The sequence below is a fragment of the Molossus molossus genome, unplaced genomic scaffold (genome assembly GCF_014108415.1).
Source record: "Molossus molossus isolate mMolMol1 unplaced genomic scaffold, mMolMol1.p scaffold_m16_p_6, whole genome shotgun sequence".
NCBI lineage: Eukaryota > Metazoa > Chordata > Mammalia > Chiroptera > Molossidae > Molossus > Molossus molossus.
This window is the reverse complement of record NW_023425399.1, coordinates 62,797,538-62,821,629: the sequence shown is the minus strand read 5'-3', so window position 1 is coordinate 62,821,629 and position 24,092 is coordinate 62,797,538. Positions and strand designations below refer to the sequence as shown.

Here is a 24,092-nt window from a genome sequence, read left to right as displayed (position 1 = left end):
CTTCCAATAAGGAGCTTGATGATGCTTCTCTTTTTGGTTTTGTTGGAATCTATATGGTGGTTTATCACTGAGAAGTCAAATATCTGGGATTTGGTGTGAAATCTGGGCAGTGGGGACTTCAGATACATATGTACAGGGCCTTCACATGTAAGGGGTATGTGGTTCTTGAGGACATTAGACTCAAGAGCAGAACAGATTTCTGCTCACAGTAAGGCATATCAATCAGAGCTGTGGAACCTCAAATGTCCTGCTTTGAGCAATATTGGCCTCCCTATTACTGTAAGTATTCGATAAGGTTACTCGAACTTGAAGGAATAAATGTATAGTGTGGGGAGGACTGGGCTAGACAACTATCACATCTGCTTTCCTAGTCTGAGAGTCTGTTAACAGACACATTTTTTTTTTTCTTTCCCAGAAACTAGCATTTCTCTTGGGGGTGAGGTGTGCAGAGAGGCTAGCAATATAATGTATTTTTTACTACACCCAATTCCTCAATTAAATTGAACCCCTGTGGAAAGTGTGGTTCAGCATTGGTGGTGTTGGGTAGAGAATAAATGCAAATGATACAGGCCTCACACCATAGTCCAGTCCCAAGAAGGCAGTTACCACGAAGAGGGCAGCTGCAGAAGATGTCCATATTACTTTTGAAAATCAACAAAAGATAAACAAACCTGCACAGAATACAAGTTGAATCACAGAACAGAAGGAAGAAATAGATATAAAAAGAAGGAACAACTCCAAATTTAGAACATGCCTGTGAGGACATCATGCTTGTCAAAGATGACAGCTTTATGATACCTTATCAAATTGGTGATGTTTTCATTAGCTATTCTCAAGAAAAAACACAAGAAATGTTAGAAGAAGCAAAGACAAATTTGCCAGAAGAAATTGATGACTTAGAATCTAGAGTGGAATCAATTCACTGATTGTTAGCAGACTTGAAGATTCAGTTACATGCAAAATTTAGGAGCAATATAAACCTTGAAGCTGATGAAAAGTAAACATTTGATAATACTTAAAAAAAATTTCTTTAATAAACTTGAATATTGTTTAAATGATAATTTCCATTTTTTAATGATATGGAAAGTAAAGCTTTCTTAAAAAAATTTGTTTCAAGACAAGATTAATGGACCCTTAGCCAGACTCACCAAGAAACAAAAAGAGATGACCCAAACTCTGGCTGGTTTTCTCAGTGGTTAGAGCATCAGCCCACAGACCAATGAGTCGTGTGTTTGATTCCAGCTAAGGGCATGTATCTTGGTTGCAGTTTGTCCCCAGCCCTGGTCAGGGTCATGCAGGAGGCAACCAGTCGATGTGTCCCTCTCACATCAATGTTTCTCTCTTTCTCCCTTTCTCTCCCTCTCTCCTCCTCCCACTCTCTCTGGGGATAAATAGAAAAATATCCTCCAGTGAGGATTAAAAAAGAGAGAGGACCCAAATAAACAAAACCAAAAACGAAAGAGAAGTAACAACTGACATTTCTGAAATACAAAGAATCATTAAAACATACTACGAACAATTATACGCCAACAAATTGGACAATCTAGGTGAATTAGACAAATTTCTAGAAACACACAGTCTCCCAAAACTGAACCAGGAAGAGATAGAAAACTTGAACAAACTAATAACAACTAAGGGAATTGATGATGTAATTAAGAAACTCCCGCCCTGGCCAGTTTGGCTCAGCGATTAGAGCATCGGCCTGCGGTCCAGAGAGACCCGGGTTCGGTTCCCGCTAAGGGCATATACCTCGGTTGCAGTTTGTCCCCGTCCCTGGCTGGTCGTGAGGGTGGCAGCCACTCGATGTGTCCCTTTCACGTTGATGTTTCTCTCTCTCTCTCTCCCTCCCACTCTACCTGAACAAAAAATGGAAAATGTCCTCGGGTGAGGATAAAAAATAAATAAATAAATAAATAAATAAATAAATAAAGTATCATTATATTTAAAAAGAAAAAAAAAAGAAACTCCCAGCAAACAAAAACCCAGGGCCAGAAGGCTTCACAAGGGAGTTTTACTGAACTTTCAAAGCAGGTCCCATACCCATTCTCCTCAAACTATTCCAAAAAACCCAAGAAGACGAAGACTTCCAAATTCATTTTATGAGGCCAGCATAATCCTAATTCCAAAACCAGATAAAGACACTACAAAGAAAACTACAGACCAATATCCTTGATGAACACAGATGCCAAAATCCTTAACAAAATATTAGCAAATCATATCTAGAAATACATCAAAAAAATGATTCATCATGACCAAGTGGGATTCATCCCCAGGATGCAAGGCTGGTACAATATTCGCAAATCAATAAATGTGATACACCACATAAACAAAATGAAAGATAAAAACCATATGATCTTATCAATAGGTGTTGAAAAAGCATTCGACAAAATCCAGCACCTATTTCTGATAAAAACGCTCAGCAATGTGGGAATACTACATAATAAAGGCCATATATGAAAAACCTATAGCCAATATCATACTCAATGGGCAAAAACTAAAAGCATTTCCCTTAAGGACAGGAACAAGACAGGGATGCCCACTTTTGCCACTCTTATTTAACATAGTATTGGAAGTCTTAGCCACAACAATTAGACATGAAAAAAGAATAAAAAGGATCCAAATTGGAAAGGAGGAAGCAAAACTGTCATTATTTGCAGATGATGTAATATTGTACATAGAAAAAACTAAAGACTCCATCAAAAATTTACTAGATTTAATAAATGAATTTGGCAGAGTAGCAGGATACAAAATTAACGTCAAAAAATCGACGGTGCCCTGGCTGGTTTGGTTCAGTGGTTAGAGCATCGGCCTGAGGTCCAGATAGACCTGGGTTCAGTTTCCACTAAGGGTGTGTACCTCGGTTGCAGTTTGTCCCTGGCCCTGGTTGGGTGGTGCAGGTGGTAGCCACTTGATGTGTATCTTTCACATCGATGTTTCTCTCTTCCTTTCTCTCCCTCCCACTCTATCTGAACAAAAAATGGGAAAATGTCCTTGGGTGAGGGTAAAAAAAAAACACAAAAAACTCAACAGCATTCTTTTTTTTTTTTCCTCACCCGAGGATATTTTTCCATTTTTTGTACAGATAGAGTGGGAGGGAGAGAGAGGAAGGGAGAGGGAGAGAGAGAGAGAGAAACATCGACGTGAAGGGACACATCGAGCGGTTGCCACCCGCATGACTAACCAGGGCCGGGGACAAACTGCAACCGAAGTACGTGCCCTTAGTGGGAACCGAACCCGGGTCTCTCCGGACCGCAGGCCGACGCTCTAACCGCTGAGCCAAACTGGCCAGGGCTCAACAGCATTCTTATACACCAATAATAAACTCAGAAAGAGAAACTAAAAAACAATCCCATTTTCCATTGTGGCAAAAAAATACAGATACCTAGTAATAAACTTAACCAAAGAAGTAAAAGACCTCTTTGCAGAAAACTACAGGTCATTGAAAAAAGAAATAGAGGAAGGTATAAAAAAGTGGAAGCATATACCTTGTTTATGGATTGGAAGAATTAACATCATTAAAATGTCCAGCCCTGGCCGTTTTGGCTCAGCGGTTGGAGCGTTGGCCTGCAGACCAGAGTGTCCCGGGTTCGGTTCCCACTAGGGGCATGTACCAAAAAATAAATAAAAATAAAAAAATAAAATAAAATGTCCATACTGCCCAAAGCAATCTATAGATTCAGTGCAATCCCCATCAAAATACAAATGACATATTTCACAGAACTAGGACAAATACTCTAAAAATTTAAATGGAACCAAAAAGGACCCCGAATAGTCACATCAATCTTGAAAAAAGAATAAAGTAGGAGGGATCACAATACTGGATATAAGGTTATACTACAGAGCCATTGTAATCAAAACAGCCTGGTACAAGAACAGGCATATAGATCAATGGAATAAAACAAAGAACCCAGAAATTGACCCAAGTCATTATGCTCAATTAATATTTGACAAAGGTGGCAAGAGCATACAGTGGAGTCAAGACAGCCTCTTTAATAAATGGTGCTGGGAAAATTGGACAGCTGCATGCAAAAAAATGAAGCTAGGCCACCAACTTATACCATACCATTGAAAATGGATAAAAGGCCCTGGCCGGTTTTGCTCAGTGGTTAGAGCGTCGGCCTGTGGTCCAGAGAGACTCAGGTTCGGTTCCCGCTAAGGGCACGTACGTCTGTTGCAGTTTGTCCCTGGCCCTGGTTGGTCGTGGGGGTGGCAATCACTCAATGTGTCCCTTTCACGTCAATGTTTCTCTCTCTCTCTCTCTTTCTGTCCCTCCCACTCTATCTGAGCAAAAAATGGAAAAATGTCCTTGGGTGAGGATAAAAAAAAAATGGATAAAAGACTTAAATGTGACTCATGAATCCATACAAATCCTAGAAGAAAATGTAGGCAGTAAAATTTCAGACTTTGCATGCAGCAGAATTTTCACTGATACAATGCCTAAAGCAAGAAAAACAAAGGAAAAAATGAATACATAGGACTATATCAAACTAAAAAGCTTCTGCACAGCAAAAGAATCAACCATCAAAATGGAAAGGGAACCCACTATATGAGCATAATTGCCAGTGATACATCAAATACATGCAAAATATAGAGAGTACTCATACAATTCAACAAAAGGAAGACAAATGACCCAATTAAGAAATAGGCAGAGGACCTGAATAGATAACTCTCCAACAGGACATACAAATGGCCAAGAGACATATGAAAAAATGCTCAACATCACTAATTATCAGAGGGATGCATATTAAAACAACAATGAGGTATCACCTCACACCTGCCAGAATGGCTGCCATCAACCAATCATCAGACAGTCCGGCCTGTGTAGTTCAGTGGTTGAGCGTTGACCCATGCACCAAGAGGTTGCGGGTTTGATTTCCAGTTAGGCAAAATCCCTAGTGGGGGCATGCAGGAGGTGGCCAATCAATGTTCTCTCTATTCGATGTTTCCATCTCTCTCTCTCCCTTCCTCTGTCTAAACAATAAAGAAAAAATTAAAAAAACAAGTCATCAAACCACAAATACTGGTGAGGGTGTAGAGAAAAGGGGATTCTAGTACATTGCTGGTGGGAATGCAGTCTGGTACAGATACTATGGAAAACACTGTGGTGTTTCCTCAAAAAATTAAAAGTCGAACTGCTATTTGACCCAGTGGTCCCACTTCTAGGAATATACCCTAAGAAGCCTGAAACGCCAATAAAAAAAATATATGTACCTCTGTGTTCATAGCAGCACTATTTCAGTTGCTAATATCTGGAAACAACCCAAGTGTCCATCAGTAGATGAGTGGATAAAAAACTGTGGTACATATACACAATGGAACACTATGCAGCTGTAAGAAAGAAAGATCTCTTATCCTTTAAGACGACATAGAGGGACCTGGAGAGTATTATCCTAAGTGAAACAAGTCAATCAGAGAAAGACATATATCACATGATCTCACTTATTTGTGGAATATGATGAACAAAATAGACCCAGAGACATAGAAGTAGGATACAGACTGACAAACCTCGGAAGAGGGGGACAGAGGGGAGGGAAGGGATAAACCACAGAACTTATATGCATGTATGCATAATCATGGACATAGACAACTATGCTGGGGATGGGGTGGGTGGGGGGCGGGATTGGGAGGAGGGTGTCAATGAGGGAAAAAGGAGAAACATCTGTAACAGAAACAAATGAAAAATTAAAACAAAAAAATTTTCATTTATTTAATAGAAACATGCCTATTTTCTTTTTTTTTAAATCCTCACCTGAGGACATTTTTCCATTTTTTTTGTTCAGATAGAGTGGGGAGGGAGAGAGAGAGAAAGAAACATCGATGTGAAAGGGACACATTGAGTGGTTGCCACCTGCATGACCCCACCAGGGCTGGGGACAAACTGCAACCGAGGTACATGCCCTTAGGGGAACCGAACCCGGGTCTCTCTGGACCGCAGGCTGACGCTCTACCGCTGAGCCAAACCGGCCAGGGCAAAACATGCCTATTTTCACATCTTGCTTATTTTATGTGTTTTTAAGAAGACAGTATTCATCTATGTATTTACATAACAATTATATTAAGTGTAAGGGTTTTATGTCAGTTATATCAGGCCTGGCCAGTGTGGGTCAATGGATTAAGTGTTTTTATATAGCCTGAGAGGTCCTGGTTTGATTTCTGGTCAGGGCATATGCCCAGGTTGCAGGCCTGATCCCCAATAGGGGGCATGCAGGAGGCAAGCTCTCTGGCACTGATGTTCCTGTCTCTCTCCAAAATAAAAAAAAATCATTTAAGCAAAAAAAAAGGAAAGATACGATGAGATGTCTTCCCAGCAGTGCCCAGGGTACAGGTACCTCGAGCCAGGCTGATGTAATGCACCCTTTGTTCTCTTTTGGTCAGAATCAGCATCAGTGCTGCTCTTGCTCAGATTTCAGAGCTCAAAGCATCTCTGGGTGTGTGTATCAGAATCATTTGTAGAACATTTCGAAAGTTCTTGTGGTCCCTCCCCATTCCTTTGTGTACCGCTCTCAGGCCTCTGGCCCTCCCTAATTCTGCCCTGGTTCAGTGTCACTGTTTTAGGGAGTGTGGTGTATTCTTTAGGTCTGCTCTGAAGCAGTAGCCATTGGAAAATAAAAACTTTAGCCCTGGCCGGTTTGGCTCAGTGGTTAGAGTGTCGGCCTGTGGTCCAGAGAGACCCAGGTTTGGTTCCCGCTCAGGGCATGTACCTTGGTTGCAGTTTGTTCCTGGCCCTGGTTGGTTGTATGGGTGACAGCCACTCGATTCCTCTCTTTCCCTCCCACTTTATCTGAACAAAAAAAAAAAAAAGAAAGAAAGAAAAATGTCCTCGGGTGAGGATAAAAAAAATAGAAAGAAAATAAAAACTTTATATTTTAAGGTGCTAGGACATAAAAAGATTTTGAGTCCATAAATTAGAAAATGTCTTCAAATTTAATTGTGTCCAACAATTTAAGCTAATTTTAGTGCTTGCAAGCCTGTGCAACTATTACACTTCCACTTGTCTTAGTTTTTATAATTTATAATATGTGTTTGAAAATGGAATAGTCATTCATTCACTCAATCCTTCACCATTTATCCAGTGCCTCTCTCATGCTGGGAGCTTTGGGTGTTTGAAGTAGACAGGACAGCTGGGATGCCCGTCTTCAAAGAGCAGTCTGCTTTTCCCAGGATGTGGACACACTAGCAATGAGCTAAACTACGTGGTCTGTGTTCCTGTGACAACACTTACCACAGAGCCATGCACAACAGAAGTAACAGAGTTTGGTGATAAATATTGACTGTCTTCTATTTATTAGACATGAGGACAGGTGAGGGACAGAAAGTTTTTAATGAAGGTCTGTTTTTGTACTTAGTGTGGATAAAGTGTTATGCAAGCTCTGCTGGCGATAGAAAGTAGGGAGGATGAGGTTCTGATCCCCGCTTGTGGTGGAGAGGCCCCTAGTTGAGCAGGAAAGACAGGCATGTGAACAGGTACTAGTATCCATGGCTTTCATGATCAGTGGGATGCTGGAGGTGCAGTAGGAGATGGTGGAGTTTAAGTTAAATACAATGGGTGCTGGGAAGGGAGCAATTTGGGAAGGTTTCTTGGAGTGGGAGGATCTGAACATGCCTCAGAGGAGGAAAGGTGGGTGTGGACACCAGGCACTGGGGAGAGCAGGTATGGCTTTGGATCCCAGGTATTTTCTGGAGGGCTGATGTAGTTGGAGAGTGTATGGGGATGAAGAGCACAGCCCTCCCACTCCTGGGCTGACCATTCCTTATTGATCCCATTGTTTCTCTAGCATGAGTTCTTTTATTTTTAATTCCATTTTCCCATGGTTTATTTTGAAAAATTTCAAACTTACAAGACAATTGAAAGAGTAGTACAGTGAATGTCTGTAGACCTCTTACCTAGATTCAGTAGGGATAACATTTTGCCACTCTTGCCATCTCTCTCTAATGTATCTAAATAACACTAGATTTTTTTCTGAATCATCTGAAAGTAAGTTGCAGACATTATAACACTTTACCCCTAAAGACTTCAATATATATCCTTTGGGATAAAGGACATTTTCCTGCACAACTGTAATAGTATTAGCTCACACAAAGACAGTAGTATTGAGCATAGGGTTCATACTCAGATTTTTCAGTTGTCCCCAGATGTCCTTAACAGGTGTTTTAAAAATCCAGTTTCCAGTCAGAGATCATGTATTACCTTGGTTTGTCATGTCTTGAATCTAAAACAATTTCTCTTCTTTTTTTCCACCATGATATTGGTATTTCTGGAGAATCTCAAGCCAGTTGTTTCGTAGAAAGTCCCAAGATCTTAGTCTGATTACTTCCTTATTGCTTCTTCTGGTTAAGGATTTGGCAAGAAGACAACATAGGTGATGTTGAACGGTCTTAATTTTTATGTGCTCATGTAAAATATTGAAATCTTCTTTCCCATTTACTTCTGTGGCACTCATTCAGAAAATATCTCTTTGCTTCTACAAGTGCCAGGCAGTGGTGTGTCTGAACAAAACAAAGGACTTTCATAGATTTTAGCCAGAAGCTGGGGAAAATAAATCATGTAGCCTTGTCAGAAGGTCTTATAATGGAAAAAAAAGACATGGCAGAACCAAGCGAGGGAGGCAGGAGCTCTGGGAGGTTGGGGAGCAGGTTGATTGGGTGGTGGGTGATCAAGTGTGTTCAGTCTCTGTCAGGACCAGAGGGGAGCATTACCTCTCATTTACCCAGGGGCTGACTTCGGTTCTGCATCTTCAGTTCCATGGCATGATCCCTGGACTGTGGTCACATATGCACTAAGGACCCAGAGTTGTCTTTCTTGTTGCCTGACTTTGTCAACAGAAATCAGGAAAAGGAGAGTGGGATTTAACATTGGTGTCACTGAATGAGTTTCTTACTGTGGAATCTTCTGTTTTGATGAGTCTTTTTCGGATATATTTTCTTATTCCTGATGCCTCAGACTTGCTTCCACTTCACTGGAGGTCATGAAGTAAGCTTCTGCCTGCTCAGAATTTAAACCAGAAGCTAACCTGGGCTACTGTCAGTTCCTCCAGATGCTCCTAGGGGACTCAGGTTATCAGAAGATTGAGTGGGCCCCGCAGGAGGGCAAGCAGGACTTAGGTGAAATCATTTCCTTCTCATTTTCTCTTCTTGAACAAGATCCCAGAGAGCTGGAGCCCTTTGTATCGACAGTATTTGTTTATCTAGAAGAAAAAGATTTCTGAATTCTCCAGTGTTACTTCCTTTCTGTCCTCATGGAATCACTATTCTTACTAGGGTCTGCAAATAGAATGTGTAGTCTTAAAAAATGCCTCCTTCCACCTGGCTAGTGTGGCTCAGTTGGTCGAATATCATCCCATGCACCAAGGTCACTGGTTCGATTCCAAGTCAGGACACATGCCTGCAGCTCATCAATGTTTCTATCTCTCTCTCTCTAAAAATTAATAGAAACATATTTTTTAAAAAGTACCTCTGTCGGCCCTGGCTGGTTTGGCTCAGCGGTTGGAGCGTTGGCCTGTGAACCAGAGAATCCTGGGTTCAGTTCCTGCTAGGGGCACCTACCAAAAAAAAAAAAGTACCTCCATTGGCCTGGCTGGTGTGGCTCAATGGTTGAGTGTCGACCCATGCACCAAGAGGTTGCCAATTTGATTCCCAGTCAAGGCACATGCCCAGGTTGTGGGCTAAATCCCCAGTGGGGGGCATGAAGGAGGCAGCCAGTTGATGTTCTCTCTCATCAATGTTTCTATCGATCTGTCCCTCTCCCTCTAAAATCAATAAAGAAAAAAAAATTAAAAAAAAAAAAAAAGTACCTCCATCAAAGACTCCGCTGGAAGAGAAGGAGAGAGAGAGAGAGAGAGAGACAGAGAGAGAAAGAGAGAGAGAGAGGAAGGGAGGGAGACACACACACACACACACACGGTATCACATAAAACTTGCCCTTTGCTGGCAACGGAAAAGAGCAAACTTCTCATTTTTTTATTTTCCTGGTTAGACTATTAGCCAGGGCATTTACATTTATGCCAAGCTTAAGCTTAATTAAGAAAGTCGTTTTTGCCCTGGCCAATTTGGCCCAGCGGTTGGAGTGTCGGCCTGCGGACCAGAGAGTCCTGGGTTCGGTTTCTGCTAGGGACACGTACAAAAAAAAAAGAAAGTCTTTTTCTTTTTGTAATGAACATCTCATAGTATCTTACTACATAGTTCATAGATATGTTTAATTTTAGAAGCTAAAATAGTTTCTAAACATTTTTGTAACAAACTTCTAAAATGTATTTTTTAATGAAGTAATCCATGTTTGTCTTAATTCAGTTTTGGATCTAATTATGAGGTAGAGGAAATGATTAAGCAGTAAAATGATAAATGTTGAATTTTGTTTGAGATCACAAAGACGAGAGGTACAGGATGATGCTTTTAACACACTTTCTTTCTAATAACACATATATAATTGTACCAACTTGCTGATGTCTTGTTTTCCTCTGGTTAGTCTGTAATTCTCAGGCATGAAGAAATTATCCTGAGTGCCCTGCTTTACCTCATGGCTCACCTGCTCATAGCTCTTCTTCTTTTCCTGTATTTTGTGTTACGTTCAGATGACTGCTTCTTTATTTTATGATCAATATCAAGCTCACCACCCTGCCCCATTTCTCTGAGATGTCTCTGTTCTTCTCTGCCCCACAGGATAGTTTTCTTCCATCATTTAAATTTGTTTTCATATTCTCTCCACTTCTCATCGATGAATCATTATCTGTCTTCCTTTTAAAGAGGCATCCAGCCCTGGCCGGTTTGGCTCAGCGGTTAGAGCGTCCACCTGCGGTCCGGAGAGGCCCGGGTTTGGTTCCCGCTAAGGGCATGTACCTCGGTTGCAGTTTGTCCCCGGCCCTGGTTGGTCGTGCGGGTGACAGCCACTCGATGTGTCCCTTTCACATCGATGTTTCCCTCTCTCTCTCTTCCTCTCTCTCCCTCCCACTCTGTCTGTACAAAAATAAAAATAAATAAATAAAGAGGCATCCAGAAAAAAGTCTCTAACTCTGCTTTTCACGCGCTCCCCTCATTGGGCAGGGAGTGTGCTGAGCTCCACACAGGGACCTTTCTTTCTGCTGCCAGTAACCTGGCCAGGCTGACCCTTTGGGGAGTAACACAGGCATTTTCTGTTCTAAAAACAACAAAATGTATCCATATAAAGTGTATGAAGAATTAAGTAATGGGTTTTATGCTGTGAGGGATGACTAGAGATGCGTGGCTGCTGTGTGGTAGGCTCACAGAACCATTTCCCGGAGGGGAGGGGCCTCTGTCCTGGAGATGTCAGTCCAGCAGTATACTTGGTCTGCTAGGGCATACTACATGGGGAAAGGTATATGACAATTGCCAAATGTCTCTAAGATAAGGGCTGGTGGAATTTGGAAGTGGGATGGAGGGCTTGTGGGTACCTCTTAGAAAGCCTAAAGTTAGTTTGGCTGCAGAAGAGGGAAATGTTTGGGAGAGGATGGGGTTGTTTCTATTTATATTATGCACAAATAAACACAAAAAGGTTAAGAAAAGACTCTAACATCATAGTGATTGTCCAAGTGGACCAGGGGCTGATTTGTGCTTATAAATAACTGACTCGCTCTCTTCTGCTTCTCTGTGTTGGTTTATTTAGTGTACATACATTACTGGGGTAATGAATATAAAACCCATAAAAGGCCCAAGGAGATGTCTGATGTGTAGACCTCCATTAGGTTGTCAGTGGAAATAACTGGTAATGAAGGTGGAATGTAAACTTGAATGAGACTGTAAAAGGGCCTTGAAATGTGAAAGCTCATACCCTAGAGTAGTGAAATGACAGGTGTCATCAATGGGACATAGACTTTGAATGGCTTATCGGGTAGAACTGTCCTTTTATTTGTGAAGGTCATTACTTGGGCTCTCTATTCCACTGTGGGATGGCAGCCGCCTCTGTTTGGGGTGTGGTCTGTGACTTCTTCACTGGTGGGTACTACAGCTTTCTCACTATTCTCTAATCTAGTATTTTTCTAAATGGGGTCTAGGAATTTTCTGGGTCTGCTGATCTATTCTGCAGGTATTCTGTGCCTGTTTATTTCAATGCTGTTCTTTAAAAAAATAAATAAAATTATGTCCTGGATCTTCCAGGCGATTATTGTATAACAAAACTCTGTGTCACAACTTTAATGCTCATTAAAACTGACTAATGAGAAAAGAACCGAGGCAGAGTTAGTACAGAAATAGTGCCCTGGGACCGTGTGAACACCAGGTGATTCCATAGCACATGCCACAGGTATTTACCAAGCTCCTTTAGGGTTGGGCATATAGCAGGTGACAAAAACAGACCCATAATCCCTGACCTCATTGAGTTGACATTCTAGTAGAGGCAACAGATATAAATACCTAATATGACAGATGATGACAAGTGCTGTGGAGAAAAAAGCATAGAGGGACCTAAGAGTGCTGATTTGGACATTGTGTCTTTAAGTAGGGGCTTGAGAAAGGCCTCACTGAGAAGGCCTTTGAGCAGAGACACAGAGACAACATTTATGTTCGGGCTCTCTCAACAGAGATGATCTCAAGGCTGGGGTGGAAGAGACTTGCCTGGTGAGTTTAAGGATCTGCAACCAGGCCAATGTGGCTGGAGCAGAGTGACCATTGGGAAGAGAGCAGAAGATTTAAGCAACTGATTAATATGGGGTCTTGTGGTTCAGTGTGGGAATTGTGACATATCCTGGGAATCCAGAGGGGAAGCCATTGAAAGTTTTCTTGAAGAGCAGTGACACCATCTAACTTAACTTTTATGAGGATCTCCTTAGCAACCAGGTGGAAGATGAACTGCGATCATGGGAGGATGCATGGAAAGGAGCTAGCCAGCAGGAGACCTCTGTGCCATCGGCCTGGTGGGAGGTCAGGTCATGAGGACTTTCTCCAGAGTGCAGCAGCCTAGGTGGTGAGGGGGTCCCACTTGGGCTGTTTTGAAGGTAGACTGAAAACTTTGCCCATAGATTGTGAGTGGAGTGTGCGGGTATTAAACCATCACAGGGCACATGGTGACAGCATGCTGGCCTCACAATCCAGCACAGCCCTGGGCTGTTTCAGTTTAGCAGAGCAACATCATCCATTATATTAGACTAGTGCTAATTTGAATGTTATTGGAGTTATAGTTTAACTTGTGTTTAATTAATACATTTATCTGTATTTTGTTGTTTTATAATAGCATAAACAGTTTGTGTAAATTTTCATCATTTGTACATATTTATATAATAATTAAAGTCTACATTGGAGCCCATGGATTGCTTTTCCTTTTAAACAAGCCCGTAGAGTCTTAAAAGGTCCAAGAAATACTGCTTTAACCACTCAGGTTGGCTATGGCTAATGGAGGCTTTCACTTCCTAATGAAGTGTCGGTGTTGGCAGGACTCTGGGAAAGGAAGACTGATCATCTGTCCCTGGGCACCACCAGGTGGAATGTGGAGGTATATTCAGAGCAATGCCGAGCGGGCCCAAGATGCTGTTCCTGAGCAGAAGGCCGCAGCTCTACAGTCTTACTGCCTTTCCTGGTGTGATAACAGCTAATGGACAGCCTTGAAAATCTTAGCTGCTCCCATGGAAAAACATGATTCTGTTGAAAACTCAAATATATGTGACGAAATAAAGCAAATTATTCACGTCCTTTTAAAAAATACCTCCGTGAAGACATTATAGAAACATGTGAATCATGAACTCAGTTATTTCAAGATCTTCCAACACAGTTCAGTTTAAAAGGAATTGTTAATAAATATGGTATATTAACTTTTTAAAAAGAAAGACTTCTATTTAAAAAGGTGAATTGTATTATTTCTAGACCTCCACCTCATAGGTTAATCTTAGTAACATAACCTAGTATATAATATTGTAAAATAAAATGTAAATATTTAAAAAATATTGTTACAATTATAACTGATATAATTTACTGATTTGAACATGTTGCTGCTCTTAACGTGAACTGTATTATTGTGCATTTCCCTTGCAGAAGCCCTATGCATTTTATTTATTCATTATAACTATTGTCACAAACAAATAGGTACATCTTTGTTCTTGCTTATGAGTGGAGTGTGAGGGAATTGTGTCTTCTTCATATATCCTTGACTTTCTCCTTATTAAAAAATATCCATAGGTAAAGGAAAAAGTAATTAAAAACGCAGAAGCATTATAATAATTTTTAATTGGCCCCATCCCCAATCACAGCGTCAGTAATAGTTGAGAAGGATTGATGTCCAGGCCTGGAATTGAAGCCAACACTTACTTTATTCTCTTCCAGTCAGGAAAACACTTCAGAATGCCTTTGATGAAAAAGGATGTCGCCGTACAGATGAGCTTGCAATCACTCTAGTTTATGAGAATCACTGTAATTATAACAGTAGACATGTACTGACTATAATTCATGTGCCAGACACTATGCTAAGTGTTTCAGTTATCCATTACTACGTAACAAACCACCGCAAACTTAGTAGTTGAAAATAACAATTTATTAGCCCAGGTTGGGTAGCTCAGTTGGTTAGAGTGTTGTCCTGATACTCCAAGGTTGTGGGTTTTATCCCCAGTCAGGGCACTTATGGGAGTCAACCAATGAGTGCATGAGTAGGTGGACAAATTGATGTTTCTCTCTCTCTCTTTTGCTCTCTCTCTCTCTCTAAAAATCAATCAAAAAACAAAAACCTACAACAATTTCTTTTTCTTTTTCACAGTGCTGTGGGTTGATTGGTCTCAGATGGCCAGTTCTTGCTTGGGATTTCTCACATAGTTTCTTTCCGCCAGATGGTGATTGGGGCTGGAGCAATCTGAAGGCTTCCTCACTCACGTGTCTGGGACCTGGGTTAGAGTGGCTGGTATCAGCTGGGACTAACCAGGCATCTCTTTCCATGTGGCTCCTCCACACAGTTAGCTTGGGCTTCCTCATAGCGTGGAGTCTCAGGGAAGTCAGACTTGTTACATGGTGGCTGGCTGTTTCTAGAGTGAGTATTCTAAGAACTATGGGCTGAAGCTAAAAAGATCCCAGAATGTCATTTCTGTCACATATTCTTTATTTCTTTATTTTATTTTTACTTTTTTAATCCTCACCCGAGGACATTTTTCCATTTTTGTTCAAGTAGAGTGGGAGGGAGAGAGAGGGAGAGAGAGAGAGAGAGAGATCAACGTGAAAAGGACACCGAGTGACTGCCTCCCATACAACCCCAACCAGGGCTGGGGATGAATTGCAACCGAGGTACATTGGTCCACGGGTTGACGCTCTAACTGCCAAGCCAGACCGGCCAGGGCTCTGCCACATTTTATTAAGCAAGTAACTAAGGTCAGCCCAGAAGCAAAGGCAGGAGAATTAGGCTCTACCTCTGAATGACAGGAATAGCAAGAATTTTTGGCATCTTTTATTGTCTCTACTGAATAAATGGTTTACATACATAATGGCATTAAAGGACTTGTAAAGGTGAGTTTTGTTATTATTGTAATCTTATTGATGAGGAAACTGAAGCTTAGGGGGTTGAGTAACGTGCGCAAGACTCACAGCTAATAGACGGTGCTTCGTGGATTAGAGTAGCTTTGTAGGACTCCAAACCCAGTGCATGTGACCTCTGCTGTGCGGCAAACTTTGTCACAAATTACTTGTTCACATCCAACATGTAGCAGGGAGGGTACCACTGAATCAACAGAATACGATTTTAAAAACATAAAAGATCTTGTATCGATAAAAATTATAATTTAATAATCTGACGGAATAATTTGAACCAAGTATGAAGTACTTTCCTGGGAGAAAAGGAGGCAAGTTCTCACCATGTCAGGGCCCTAGGTAGGTTTTTTGGGAGGGAAGATTCTCACTTCTGGGAAGGTGTTAGACACAAAGAGGCAAAGTGCTATATCAGGGAAGGTTGGATGTTGGTGACAACACTAATGAGTGACAACAATGACAACCAAACAGTAACACCTTGTATTTGTTTAACATTTTACAGTTCACAGTGTGCTGTCCATATGTTGTTTCATTTAATCTTCCAAGAACCATATGTGGCAGGCATTTTGTCTCTATTTGCAGGTGTGAGAGGCCAAGGCTTAGCAAGGCTTTGCTCAAAGTCACAGAGCCTGTGTCTGGGGAGCATCTTTGAGCCCAGGCTTTTTGGCTGTTCCCATTTCCCAGCTAGGCGTCTTACTTTAGTCCTTTACGCCTGCATAGGATCCATGTCAAGTGCTATATTTGGGTTTAGGAAATTTCATTTTGTGAATTGTTATTAATTAATCAGGAAAGCCAACCTGCTGGATTATAGGGGTCTATTAGGTTTTAGAAGTTTCTAGGTCTGCTGTTACAACTGGGAATCACATCTGGACAGGCCTCCTGCTAGTGCAGCACAGTGAGAGTGGACACGCTTCCAGGCAGGCAGATGGGGATCACCATGCAAGTCACGTGTCATCAGGGCTCAGTTTCCTCCTTTGTAAACTGCTGACAGTTTGCATCTACAACCCTTTAACAGGGAACCCTGCTGGCATATCCTATACAAAAATCCTCTTACCTCTTTTGCCCCAAACACATTAAAATATTTTAAAAATATGTATTGATTTTAGAGAGAGAGAGTAAGGGTGGGGAGAAAGACAGACAGAGACCTCAATTTGTTGTTCCACTTATTTATGCATTCATTGTTTGCTTCTTATATGTGCTTTGACTGGAGATTAAACCCAAAAACTTGGTGTAACAAGGCGATGCTCTAACCAACTGAGCCCCCAGCCAGGGCTCCCCAAACAATTTTACATCCTGATAATCTCAGGGTTTAGAAGAGTTTGAATAGATTCTTTCTACAGGAGGGTCTCCAGCTTAGACCTTTTCTTTGATCTGCTTTCCTAAGGTATCTGGCAAGGCACAGGTGCTAAGCAACAGCTTTTGGTTTACTGTAGAGCTTCATTATTTTCACTGATTGGACCACATTTGTAACATACTCTACATTTTCATATATACCAAACAAGTACACTTTTAAAAATAGCACACAGTGGGTTTTCACATATTGAACAGAACTATGTAAATTCCCAGATCCAGAAAGAGTTTTACCAGCCCCCACTAAGCCCACCCTATTTCTCCTTCCAGGAAAAAAAGGAGAAAAAGTAACCCACTCTCCTCCTGATTTCTAACACCCTAAAATTATAATGTATACTTACTGTAGGATCTTCATTATTTTGAAGTAATTATACCACAGTGGAATTGTTTGATAAAGGTCCCTAGAACAGGAGCCTCCTAGTTACTGCGCTGGGAACTGCCACTGGGTCTTAGGGGTGCAGAGACTGACACTGGTCTGGCTCTGGCAGGTGGGGCAGGGCAGGCTGCAGCCACTGATGGCTAGTGCTGTACAAATAATATAATGTTCTGGGTGTGCTGGTATGTGAGAAGTTGGAAAGCAATGTCTCTGGAGATCTATTTTAATCAATTAATTAAACTAAGAAGTATATTAGTTGTAGATAATAAGCACTTCTAAAGTGTTCATGGGCATTTGAAAACAGTTCTCTCATATATTAAAAATATTGTTTTCGCTTAAAATTTTTTTTCTTTATTGATTTTTAGAGAGAGAGGAAGGGAGAGGAGAGAGAAACATTTTTTTTTTTTTATCCTTACCTGAGGACATTTTTCGATATTTTGTTCAGATAGAGTGGGAGGGAGGGAGGGAGGGAGGGAGAGAGAGAAACAAACATCGACGTGAAAAGGACACATCGAGTGGTTACCACCTGCATGACCCAACCAGGGCCGGGGACAAACTGCAACCAAGGTACGTGCCCTTAGCGGGAACCGAACCCGGATCTCTCTGGACCGCAGGCCGACGCTCTAACCGCTGAACCAAACTGGCCAGGGCGATAGAAACATTTTTTTTTTTATCCTCGCCTGAGGACATTTTTCCATTTTTTGTACAGATAGAGTGGGAGGGAAAGAGAGGAAGAGAGAGAGAGGGAAACATCGATGTGAAAGGGACACATCGAGTGGCTGCCACCCGCACAACCAACCAGGGCCGGGGACAAACTGCAACCGAGGTACATGCCCTTAGCGGGAACCGAACCTGGGTCTCTCCGGACCGCAGGCGGACGCTCTAACCGCTGAGTCAAACCGGCCAGGGCCGATAGAAACATTTTTAATGAAGAGAACTTTTGCTAAGATCAGTCTTTCTTAAAGTTCTATTTAATGACTAGGCTTAATACAATCTTAAAAAGAATGAAAATGGTACAGAGGTACAAAATGAAAAGTAAAAGATTACCTTCCTTCACTCATCTATTCCTTTTGTATTTTTCTAGATATTATCTTTTCATATGCAAATGTTATTTTTTTGCCTTTTTCATTTAAAGGTAAACCTGTAGTATATTTCCTTGTTAATGTGCAATGTATCAATCTACCTTATTCATTCATTCATTCATTCATTCATTCATTCATGAGTCTTCACCTGAAGATACATAGAGAGAGAGAGAGAGAAATGTCAATCTGTTGCCTCCCATATTTGCCCCCACCGGTGTACGGGATGATGCTCCAACGAACTGAGCCACTGGGCCAGGTTTACCTCATTTATTTTAAAAGTTACATAGTATTCTCTCACAACAATATATCATGATTTACTTAATTGGTGCCCTAATGATAACTGTTTAGATGGTTTCTAATTTTGGCTATTACAAACAGTTCTGCAATAAAAACCCTTGTACCTAAACTTTAAAGTATGAGTGTGAAGTTTATCTGTAGGATAATTTCTAGAAATAAGTTGTTGGGTCAGAGATAATGTGAAATTTTTTATTTTAAAAAAAGATAATGCAGGCCTTGGTTTGGTAGCTCAGTCGGTTAGAGCCTCGGTTTGGTAGCTCAGTCGGTTAGAGCCTCGTCTTGATACATATGGGTTGCAGGTTTGATTCCTGGTCAGAGCACATACAAGAAGCAACCAATGAACGCAAAATAATTAGAATAACAAATCAATGTTTCTCTCTCTCTCTCTCTCTCTCTCTCTCTCCTCTCTCAAATCAGTCAATAAAGAAATTGATAAAAGAAAGATAATGTTACCTGGCCAGTGTGCTCAGTGGATTCAGTGTTGTCCCATGGACTGAGGTCCCAGTTTGATTCCTGGTCAGGGCACATACTTGGGTTTCAGGCTTGATCCTCAGTAGGAAGCATGCGGGAGGCAACTGATTGATGTTTTTCTCTCACACTGATGTTTCTATCTCTCTCTCCCTTCTCTCTCTCTCTAAAAAAATAAGTAAAAGCAAAAATTTTTTTAAAAAAGAGAGAGAATGCAAAATTAACCTCCAATATTGTTACCACTTTACGTTTCCTTTCAGTGTTTGAGGTATGATTTTTTACACCTTTACCAAAGCTGAATATCATCAAACATGTATCTTCACCAAGATTATAGGTTAAAAATGATAACCTGTCTTGATTGCTTATCTTTAATTATGATTGATTGAGCATCAGTGTATATATTTATTGACTAACTCTATTTTTCTGTTACCTATCTATTCACACCTTTTACTCATTAAAAAATTTTTTTTCTTTATTGATTTTTTTTTAGAGAGAGAGGAAGAGAGAGGGAGAGAGAGATAGCCACATTGATGAGAGAGAACATTGATTGGCCGCCTCCTGCATGCCCCACTGAGAATTTGGCGCTCAACCTGGGCATGTGTCCTACCAGGAATCGAACTGGCAACCTCTTGGTGCATGGGTCAACACTCAACCACTGAGCCACACCAGCTGAGCCTTTACTCATTTGTAAAATTGGGTTATTTTTCTCACTGATTTATTAGAACTCTGTGTATTAAGAAACCAAACCCTTTGTCATTTGTGTTGCACATATTTTCCCTCAGTTTGTTGTTTCCTGTTTATTGTATTTTTAAAACTTATCTTTATTGTTGAATGTATTACAGATGTTGCCCCTTTTTTCATTCATTGACACCCTGCTCCCCACTCCTGCTCCCCTCCTGCCTTCCCCACACTATCACTTGTGTCCATTGGTTATGCATATATACATAGAATTTCTTTGGTTTACTTCTTCCTGGCCTCCCTCCCCCCTTCCCTTTGAGGTTCTTCAGTCTAATAACCAATTCATACTTCTTAATCCCTTCACATTGTTCATGCATCCTCCCAACTCCCCTCCCATCTGACAACCAACAAAAAGTTCTCTGTATCTATGAGTCTGTTTCTGTTCTGCTTGCTCATTTTGTTTGTAGATTCAATTGTTGATAGATATGTATTTATTGTCATTTTATTGTTCATATATTTGTTCTTCTCCTTCAAGAAGACCCTTCAACATTTCATATTATAGTGGTTTGGTGATGATGAACTCCTTTAGCTTTTTCTTGTCTGGGACACTCTTTATATGTCCATTGATTCCAAATGACAGCTTTGTAGGATAGAGTAATCTTGGTTGTAGGTTGTTGCTTTTCATCACTTTGAATATCTCTTGCCACTCCTTTCTGGCCTGCAAAATTTCTTTTGAGAAATTGGCTTACAGTCTTATGAGAGATCCTTTGTAGGTAACTAACTGCTTTTTTCTTGCTGCTTTTAAGATTTTCTCTTTGTCTCTTACCTTTTGCATTTTGATGGTGATGTTTTTGGTGTGAACCTCTTTGGTTTCATCTTGTTTGGGAGTCTCTGTGCTTCCTGGACTTGTATGTTTGTTTCCTTCACCAAATTAGGGAAGTTTTCTATCATTATTTTTTTCTTTTTTAGAAGTTAATTTTATTATTTTATTTTTATCCTCACCTGAGGACATTTTTTTTTGCATTCATCTCCAGATATGGTGGGAAGGAGAGAGGAAGGGAGGGAGAGAGAGAAACATCTATGTGAGAAAGACACACCAAGTGGCTGCCACCCTCATGACCCCAACGGGGCCGGGGACAAACTTCAACCAAAGTATGTGTCCCTAGCGGGAACTGAACCCGGGACTCTCTGGTCTGCAGGTTGACGCTCCAACCACAGAGCCAAACCGGCCAGGGCTGTCATTATTTTTTCAAATAGATTTTCAATTTCTTGCTCTCTCTCTTCTCTTTCTGACATCCCCATGATGCAAATGTTGGTACGCTCAAAGTTGTCCCAGAGGCTCCTTACACTGTTCTCATGCTTTTGGATTCTTTTTTCTTTTTGCTATTTTGATTGGGTGTGTTTTGCTTCCTTATATTCCAATTCAGTGGTTTGCTTCTTGGTTTTACCTATGCTACTATTGATTCCTTGTAAATTATTCTTTAAAAAAATTTATTTTATCCTCACCCGAGGACATTTTTCCATTTTTGTTCAGATAGAGTAAGAGGAAGAGAGAGGAAGAGAGAGAAAGAGAAACATCGATGAGAAAGGGACATATCCAGTGGTTGCCTCCCACATGACCACAACCAGGGCCGGGGACTAATCGCAACCAAGCTACGTGCCCTTGATTGGAATTGAACCCGGTTTGCAGGCCGATGCTTTAACCGCTGAGCCAAACCGGCCAGGGCTTTAAACTATTCTTTATTTCAGTTTGTTACATGCTTCATTTCTGACTGTTTTTTTTTTTTATGTTGTTGATGTTCTCACTAAGTTCCTTGGAGTTCGCCTTAAGTTTCTTGAAGGTCTCACTAAGTGCCTTGAGCATCCTTAAACCAATGTTTTGAACTCTGCATCTGATTGCTTATCTCCATTTCATTTAGTTCTTTTCCTGGAATATTGTTCTGTTCTTTCACTTGGGACATGTTTCTGTTTCCTTATTTTGGCTGCTTCCCTGTGTTTATTTCTACGTATTAGTAGAGTTGCTGTGTCTCCTGGGCTTCGTAGGGTGGCCTATTGTTGTAGGTGTCCTGTAGGGTGCAGTGGCACAGCCTCCCTGATCACCCCAGCTGGGTGCACCCCTAGTGTAGACTGTACACTCTTCTGTTGTAATTGAATCTTGATTGCTGTTGGTACATCAGTGGGAGGCATTTACTCAGGCTGATCAGCTGCAAGGACTGGCGGTGCCCACTGACCATTATCCCCTGACTCCCTTGGATCAGTGGTGTAGGGGCCCACCTCACAGAGCAAGACTTCAGCAGGGCTCTGGTACCCACTTAGTCCACTCATTGAGTGTGTCACTTGTGGAGGTGGTTGGGTGGTGGTACTTTGATGTGGTCTGAAGCTGTACAGTGGGTGTGCTGGCTCTGGGGCCAGGTCAGCCACTGCCTGTGTTCCACCCAGGGCCACCTGATATAAGCTAAAAAGTGATCTGCAGATGGCTGCTTCTTGTGCTGGGCTTGGAGGTGCCCAGGAAAAGCCAAGTTGTGAACCAAGGCTGGCTGCTTCTAGTGCCAGGTCTGAGGCCACTTAATGAGAGGTTTGGGGCCCTCAGAGACCAGGTGCTGCTTGTTTGAGCGATTTCAGGAAAATTTGAAGCAGGACCCAAGATAGGCCAATCCTATGGTAAAGCCACTGGAAACAGCTTGCGTGGGCTTGAAGGTTGGGTGGGGCAGGGCCTTGGGGAATCACCAGGGTGGGGCAAACAGTGTGAGCCTGGTAGCTGGAGTCCCAGATATGGCTACTGTCTGCTGCCTCAGGGAAGGGCTCACCAAAGGAACAACGGCCTCCCACAGCAAGTCTATCCAAGAGAAAGCTGCCCCTTCAGCTCTCACTTCAATGCCGAACAATTCAGTTCTTCCCTGTATGTCTCTGGTGCCTTTTGAGCTGCCTCCCCAATGCTGGAGCTCAGAGGGAGCAATCCAAGTAAGCCCATGTGCAGCCCTTTAAGAGGAACTGCCTGGGACTCTAGAAGCCTCAGCTTCCCTCATCCTCACCAAGTTAGGGGAGTTTTCTGTCGTTATTTTTTCAAATAGATTTTCCATTTCTTGCTCTCTTCTCCTTCTGGCACCCCCATGATGAGAATGTTGGTACACTTGAAGTTGTCCCAGAGGGTCCTTACACTGTCCTCATGCTTTTGGATTCTTTTTTCTTTTTGCTGTTCTGATTAAGTGTTTTTTGCTTCCTTATATTCCAATTCGATGGTTTGCTTCTTGGCTTCACCTACTCGGAAATTGTTTTAATGCCATGTATTTATTAATTTATTGTTATTTACTGATCTGATATGCTATTTTTGTCATAAATGAAATCCACATATGTATGTGGGTCCATTTCTGGACTCTTTATTGTTCTGTTAAAAGTTCCATTGATTTTTGTATCAATTAGCTTCAGGCAAAATTAGGAGTCACATAAAGAAATCAGCTTGTGGGAGCTGAACTGTATAGGTGCCTTGAATGCCAGGGGCTGCAACTCTGAGATAGTTAACTGGTTCGCTCATTCTCCAAATATTTATTGAGCCACTATTAACGTGCAAGGGTTTTGCTAGGTGCTGAGTATATAGTGAGTTTTGATCACACATGACAATGCTTATCTCACTAAGAATAATAATCTGGAACATTGTATATATTGAATTAATTCAGTCATTACTGGAAGACACTTTAATGAGTGAAAAATCTGAGAGTTTCTAAAGGGAAGGAGGGGTGTTGTGAACAGAGCTGGCGTGGTATCTGGTTCTAAAGTTTGATGGCTTATGTGTTTGGATTGGTGGTAGAAACCCAGTGGAGCGATGAGTTACAATTTTTACTATCTACAAACTTGGGTATTTTCCAATCTGTAAATCATTATTTTTTTCCACTTCACTATGTGTGGGATCACTTCCATTGGAGTTAGTCCAGAAATTGCTATGTCAGTGGGAATTGTGAGTCTAAAAGTTAGGGATAAACAGAGCTTGACATGTAACACAGTCCATTTAAAATCATCCTAGAGCCTAGGTTCATCTCCCTAAGTAATGAGCAGTGCTGGAGTCCCTCTTCTTGCAGATGAAAGCTTTCTAATGCATGGAGTGTATGGACTATAGGGCATATGCTCCGGTGAATGAAATTATGGCCCACACTACACTGCACGGCTAGCATTGCTGTTGCCAGACTGGGCACTGGCTGCTTCCGGGAGGATATCACTTCCTGTGCCCAGAGCTGCCCCATTCTTCAGTATTAGTAGTGTTTCTATAGGCACAAGCTCTCCTTCATTCTGATTATTGCTCAGCCTAGAATTCTGACTCTTACTCTCTGTATGGAGTCCCAACCCCAATCTTAAGTCTATCCTTTTCCTGGGTCCTCATACCTCCAGGGTTTGGCCCATGGTGG

The 24,092-nt window shown here is 41.5% G+C and overlaps 1 protein-coding gene and 1 pseudogene across 2 annotated transcripts in view; both read left to right on the top strand.

The window, feature by feature from the left end:
• RAB31 (RAB31, member RAS oncogene family) overlaps positions 1–24,092 on the top strand; it is a 179,734-nt gene that overhangs the window by 4,053 nt on the left and 151,589 nt on the right. The gene's annotated exons all lie outside the window — the stretch shown is intronic.
• On the top strand, positions 157–1,001 carry LOC118618372 (annotated as a pseudogene).